The following is a 6613-nucleotide window of genomic DNA, read 5'->3' as shown; positions in this document are numbered from 1 at the left end:
AAACTCAGATGTTTTAAGTTCATCTGCAACTGTGGCAGACCTATGAGTCTCTTGTAATAAGACAACATCTGCCTGCAGTCTTTTAAGCTGATCAAAAATCTTTAATCTCTTCTCTCTAGAGCCAGTTCCATGAACATTCCAACTGACAAACCTTAGTGTACCCATAGTTGTGTGTGTGATTAGCTAATGTATGGTGCCTTCATGTGAGTTAGTTAAGTAAATAAATGTATAATTTAATCTGAAAAAAAAAAAAAATATATATATATATATAAATAAATAAAAATAAAGCAATAAATAAGTAAATAAAAAATATATGTATAATAATGCTAATAACAATAATAATATTATTAATGCTGATGATAATAATAATATAATGCTGAAAATAATAATATAATATAATAAATAATAATAATAGTGCTGATAATGATAATAATAATAATACTGATGATAATAATAATGCTGATAATAATAATAATAATTCTGATAATAATACTAATGCTGATAATAATCAGACATGCTGTGTTTGTGGGGATATTAAAACATATGAGACTATCTTACTCGCTCTGAAATTTAAAGTTAAAAACTTTAAGATTTGATCTGCCATATCAGACACTTCACCCTTGCCTCTTTTAATAGGGAAGAGGAATGCCCTTTTTCCATGGGTCTTGGCCACCTGCAGAGCACCTCCCTCTGTAGTAGATAGAGAGGGAGCCGGATTTGACATCAATCAAGGAGCTGGATTTCAAATTGAACCTGAGTGGTCCAGTGAGGTAGGAGATGAATCCTCAAGTGAGAACCCGGGACAGCTGGTGGTCTTTACCCACCTATCACTCGTACCGGCAACCTCCCCAGACTGGTTACCCACTATGGACCCTGATAAAAGAGCAGAGAAGGGTGAGCATGATGAACACAATGCTGGGTCGGGTGCAGAGGAAGCAGAGACTGCTACTCAGACAGAGTTTGCCAGCCTACAACGAGCCAACAGATTTTTTATTCAAACAAGCCCATGTCGTAAATTACTCTTACTAGCTGGAGAGAGGGGACCTGAACTTTAAAACACCACAGTTTTTAATTAAGGATGGTTCCTTGTGTTGGGTGATTTCTGATTGCATGGGGGATGGGTAGATCAAGTAGTTGGTGGTGCCAAGTGGGCATAGTGAGATGGTTTTAAATATTGCTCACACCCACATTTTGGGTGGTCATCTTGGTGCAGAGAAAAGGAGGGAATGCATTTTGAAACACTTTTATTGGCTGAATATGGGCTGGGATGTGAAGCACCTTTGCAGGGCACGTCTCGACTGCCAGATTGTTTGTGCTCATAGACCTGTTAGGGCTCCCCTTTCATCAATGCCTATTTTGCATGTTCTCTTTTAGAGGATTAGACTAGATATTGTGGGCCCACTCCCCAAGAGTAAAAATGGTTTTCAGTATATGCTCGTGTTGGTTAACTATGCAACAAGATACCCTGAAGTAGCCACTCTACGGAGGGTGAATGCACAGACTGTTGCTAAAGCTGTTTTGGAAATGTTCACGCATATTGGCATCCTGTGCAAGATTTTGACTGACCAGGACACATACTTCATCTCTCGTGTCATAAAGCAGCTGTGTGAGAGACTTTCAATTAAGCAATTGAGCACCATTGTTTGTCTTCCTCAGATGAATGGCCTGAACAGTTTAATAAAAAGTTGAAAAAAGATGATACGGTGTGATAAACCATAACAACCCAACCTCCTGGGATATCCATGTTGCCTTTTCTCCTGTTTGCTGTTCAGGAGTTCCCCCAAGTATCCACTGGGTTGAGTCTGTTCGAATTGCTATTCAGCCAGCAACCATACAGGATGTTAAACATTTTTCATGAGGAATGGGGGTTCGCAAGGCACCTCGCACGGGGGAGATTTGTCAATCAAGCCATTTCTCTCGAGAAAATGTTCTCTATTGTGGTGGAACATATGCAGTGCAAACAGAAGATGCAAAAACATAATTATGACAAGAAAAGCAAACTCCACAAGTTTAAAAAGGGGGATAGGGTGCTGGTGTTGATCCCTTCCACATAACTTTCAGGTGAAATGTCTTGGACCAGCAGTAGTGAAAGAGCGTATTAGTCCAGTGAATTATAAAGTCAGAATTCCTGGACGGCGGAAGCCCACACAGGTATTGCATGTTAATCTGTTAAAAGAGTGGCATGAACCATACAACGCTTTGGTCATGTCAGCAGCAGTCAGTCAGACTGAAGTCGCTATTGGTGATGACTTGATGGATGACCAGAAGGCAGAGTTGCTGACACTAATCACAAGGAACTCTGATGTTTTTTCAGCCTTGTATTGTAACTGCACCTGGTGTTACTGTACATGTGCCACTGTATTGCCTACCAGAGGCAACAAAGAAAATGATACACAAGGAGGTGCAACAAATGCTCAAATTTCAGTTATCCACAAAAGCAAGTGGCGGAGCCCAGTTGTTCTGGTCTCAAAACTGGATGGCCTAGCCTGGTTTTCTATAGATTTCTGACACTTAAACAAGTTTTCCAAGTTTGATGCATACCTAATGACGCGTATAGATAACTTGTTGGAGAAACTTGGGCAAGTCTTGTATATCTCCACCCTGGATCACATTAAAGGGTACTGGCAGGTGCCCCTGGAGGAATCTAGTTGTGAGAAAACTGGATTAGCTCACCCCAGTTGGGCTGTTCATGTTCACCAGGCTCCCTTTTGGTCTCCATGGGGTGCTGTTGACTTTTCAATGGCTAATTGTCTAGATCCTGTATTCCCATTCCACATACATGGGAGCATATCTCAACAATGTGGTCCTTTTCAGTAACGACTGAAGATCTCAACTCAACCGCCTGCAGGCAGTGCATGACAATTTGAGGCTAGCGGAGTTAACAGCTAACCCTAAGAAGTGCAGAGAAACCCATTTTTTGGTTATTTCCTGGGGAGGAGTCTCCTCAAGCCTCATATGGACAAGGTGGGGGAGGTGCTCGTGTATCCACATCCCAAAACAGAGAGGCATTGGGTTGCCCCCTGCACTGACATGACAAAAGGGCAGAATGAATCCTAGTATGGTCTGGACCAATGCCTGTGATAGAGCCTTCTCAGTCTTAAAAGCCACTTTATCTTCATTCCCAGTGTATTATCGTAGTATTGCCCTCTACTTACCCTTTACCTGTTTTCTTCAAGGGTAAGTGTACTCATCAAGTTTGTTACCGGATTGGTCTACTGTTGCACTTAAAGATTAACACCCACATACATAGCTATACGCATACACAGACACTCAAAAGTGCCCCATGAATGACAAACACACAGCTGGTTAATCTCTAGCACTTTAAACCACACAAGTGCCTTATTAATAACACAACTTGTCACTCTCCTTGGATTTCATTAGACTTACAGTACATACACACTGACCCTAACCACAACAGTGCCCCATGAATGACACACACACAGCTGATTAACCTCTAGCACTTTAAACCACACAAGTGCTTTAGGAATAACACAGCCTGTCACTCTCTCAGCACTTACTTATTATTGGCACGAACAACATACAATGTTTTAATGATATCTTAGACCTAAATATTACTTTTGGTCTACAAGAATACATTTAAACATACAAAGGCTCAGCATTCTTGACTATAGGCCATTTATCAGCCAAGAATGCCTTACTTTATGTACTGTTCCCTACTATTGAGTGGAGCTCTCACTCGCAGCCTTAATAAACCTCACAGCACAGTGGCAAACCTCTGGCCACACCAGGTGCTCAAAGAAATCTAACTTATTACTTCAATCACTCTAAAAATTAAGACAAAGCATAGAAAGTTAAAAGCAGCATGGCATTTATTGCAGGAATAATAATAATACCACGGGAACAAAGAATAATAGAAAATAGGACTGTTGGAAAAGTCTGGATATACATAGTCTTTAGAAAAAGCTTATGAAAAAGTAAAAATAACAAGGATGAATGACACAGGCGGCTTGTGATCTTGCACTCGTAGTTGTTTGTGATGCTTTTCTGATGACCAGATGGAAACAGCTTCACATTGATGTTGCTCTGTTCTCCTCTGAGGTCTTCATCCCTTCTTCTTCCTCCCTCCTTCCTTACTTACTTACTTCCTTACTATATCGCTCCTCAGACGAGGCATATTTATTCTAAAATTCTACCGGGGGGTTTTGCAAGAAGTAATTGTTAGATATTCTGATTGACTGGCTGTCAATATGATAAATGAATTCACTGTCCATTTTCCCAAACGATAAAACTTTTTTTGATGTTCTTCGAGGTATCGGAAGATCTTCCTTTCCCAGGCTGTAAAATAATCCATCCTTTCTCAGGTTTTAAAGTAATTGAGCCACCAGCATGTCTTCCATTCTTTGTTGGAACAGCTGTTTTAAAAGTGAGATATGACTGGGAAGTAGACATGCTTTGATTTGTCCTGAATATAGTTCATCTGTTGTCTTGTCTTAAACAAAATATAATGGAAACTTAACCAAAATGTACAGATTTTGTACCTCACAATACCCCATTCTGCAGAATCCAGAAGTTTTGAAAGAATTTGCTCTACAGATGGATGCAAGTGCTTTCAGTTTAGGGGTGGTGCTTTCTCATTGTTTCAAGGGGGAAGTACACGGCATCACATTTCTCAGCAGGAAACTGCCTCTTAGGAAGCACAATTACTCAACCATAGAGAAGGAATGTTTAACGATTAAGTGGCCAGTAGAGGCTCTCTGGTACTACTTGTGGGGGTGGTAGTTTACCCTGGTGATGTACTCCTTTTGAGATCCTGCCGAAAACACAATTGATGCATCCGTTGAGGGCTGCTTGTCCATCACCAAGGCAACCACAGGTTCAACAGCGCCTCACAGGTCTGCAGCATCACAGAGGCAACTTCAAGATCACTGCCTCCGCACGCAATACGTCTGCCACCCAATGGGTGATAAAGGGAACATTATAAATTGGCCACTGATCTGGCCCTGAGTCTGCCTGTTTGCTGTGTCTGTGTGTAGTAGATTAGTAGCTCCCGCTGCAATAAATAACCTTGCTGTTTATGTTTCAAGTTGAAGAAAGCTGGTTTTCTTGAAGTCCTTAGACTCTGCCTCATCTTTTGGGTGCAAGGCAGCAACTCACACATCACACATATATATACGAAGTTCTGCATTTCTTATAAATCTTGTGAAATCAAACATTGTAAACAATATATCTCCCCTTTTCCAAAAAAAATAATTTCTATTATTATTACCATTAACATATTATAATCAGCTGCATGGCATTGCCACATAAGTACATAACTGAAATATTCTCAATATACAGTAGACCCCCGTGAAGTCGCGGTTCAAGGTTCGCGGACTCAGTCATTTTCCTTAGAACTTAACTGTTAATTGTTTTAGCGGAAAGCGCAAATATCCTCTGCAATTTTGAATGGCTTTTTTCGTGGCAATACTGTGCTATAGAGAGAAAAGGAAGCAACCACTGAGGGAAACGCGGTGTGGGATGGTGAAAGTAGCCAATCCGAGAGCGTTATTCATTTCTCCTTGCTGCTGATTGACTGCTGCCCTGTGACGCGTCTCCAGGTGAGTGGGTTTACCACCGCTGTGGAAAACACGGTGTGGGATGGTGAAAGTAGCCAATCCGAGAGCGTTATTCATTTCTCCTTTCTGCTGATTAACTGCTGCCCTGTGACGCGTCTCCAACCGAGTGTCCTTGTGTTTTCCATTTTGTTATTGTATTCATTTTGTTATTATTAAATGCACAAGATGAAACGCTCTGCACCTTCTAAGGTTTCTGGCACTGAGCCAAAGTTCATGAAGAAGTTTAAAACACTCCAGGAGAAGGTTGAACTATTGGATTTGCTCTGGGAACTAAAAAGTTGTGCTGCAGTAGTGCACCACTATGGCATTAATGAAAGCACCGTATGCTACATAAAGAAGAATGAAGCAGCGATCTGGAGTACCGTATCTGTAAGTTTCTGTGATAGTGCCAAAAAGGTAACGACCGTAAGGAATAAAAATATCATCAGGATGGAATCTGCCTTAGCATTGTGGATCACCTACTGCATGAAGAAGAAAATCCCCTTGGACGGTAACATCATCCATGAGAAAGCAGGAAATTGTACCAGCAGTTCACTACAGGAGACAACGACATTACAATGTTCCTGAAACCTATAAAGAAAAGCCAGCACAAAACCCCACCAGAAGAAAACCCGTCCAAAGATACGACTCCTCCTGAAGCACCACCCGAGGAGTTTAAAATCCACTGCATCATACTGCACAACTACTTCATAATCATCACCAATATCATTCATCATTGGTAAGTACCCGTACATTTTACTGTATTTTAAATAAATGAAATTATTATGTATTTACTCTACTTATAACAAAGAAAATGACAGCGCATGCCAAAGAAAACGCGCTTGCATGAATTACAGTACGTATAGCAGTAACATCGGTATTTTACATTCTAGCACCGCAGGAGACATAACAGTACAGTACTGTACAGTATACAGGTTTACGTTTACATTCTGTTTTTAGGTACTGTATTAAGGTAATTTTTAGGTAATGTATTAATGTATTAAGCTGAGTTTGCTACGAAATTAAAGTGCTTTGGGGCATACTGTATTTACAGTTTA

Source organism: Polypterus senegalus, chromosome 17, assembly GCF_016835505.1.
Source record: "Polypterus senegalus isolate Bchr_013 chromosome 17, ASM1683550v1, whole genome shotgun sequence".
Taxonomy (NCBI): domain Eukaryota; kingdom Metazoa; phylum Chordata; class Cladistia; order Polypteriformes; family Polypteridae; genus Polypterus; species Polypterus senegalus.
This window is presented reverse-complemented; position numbering follows the sequence as displayed.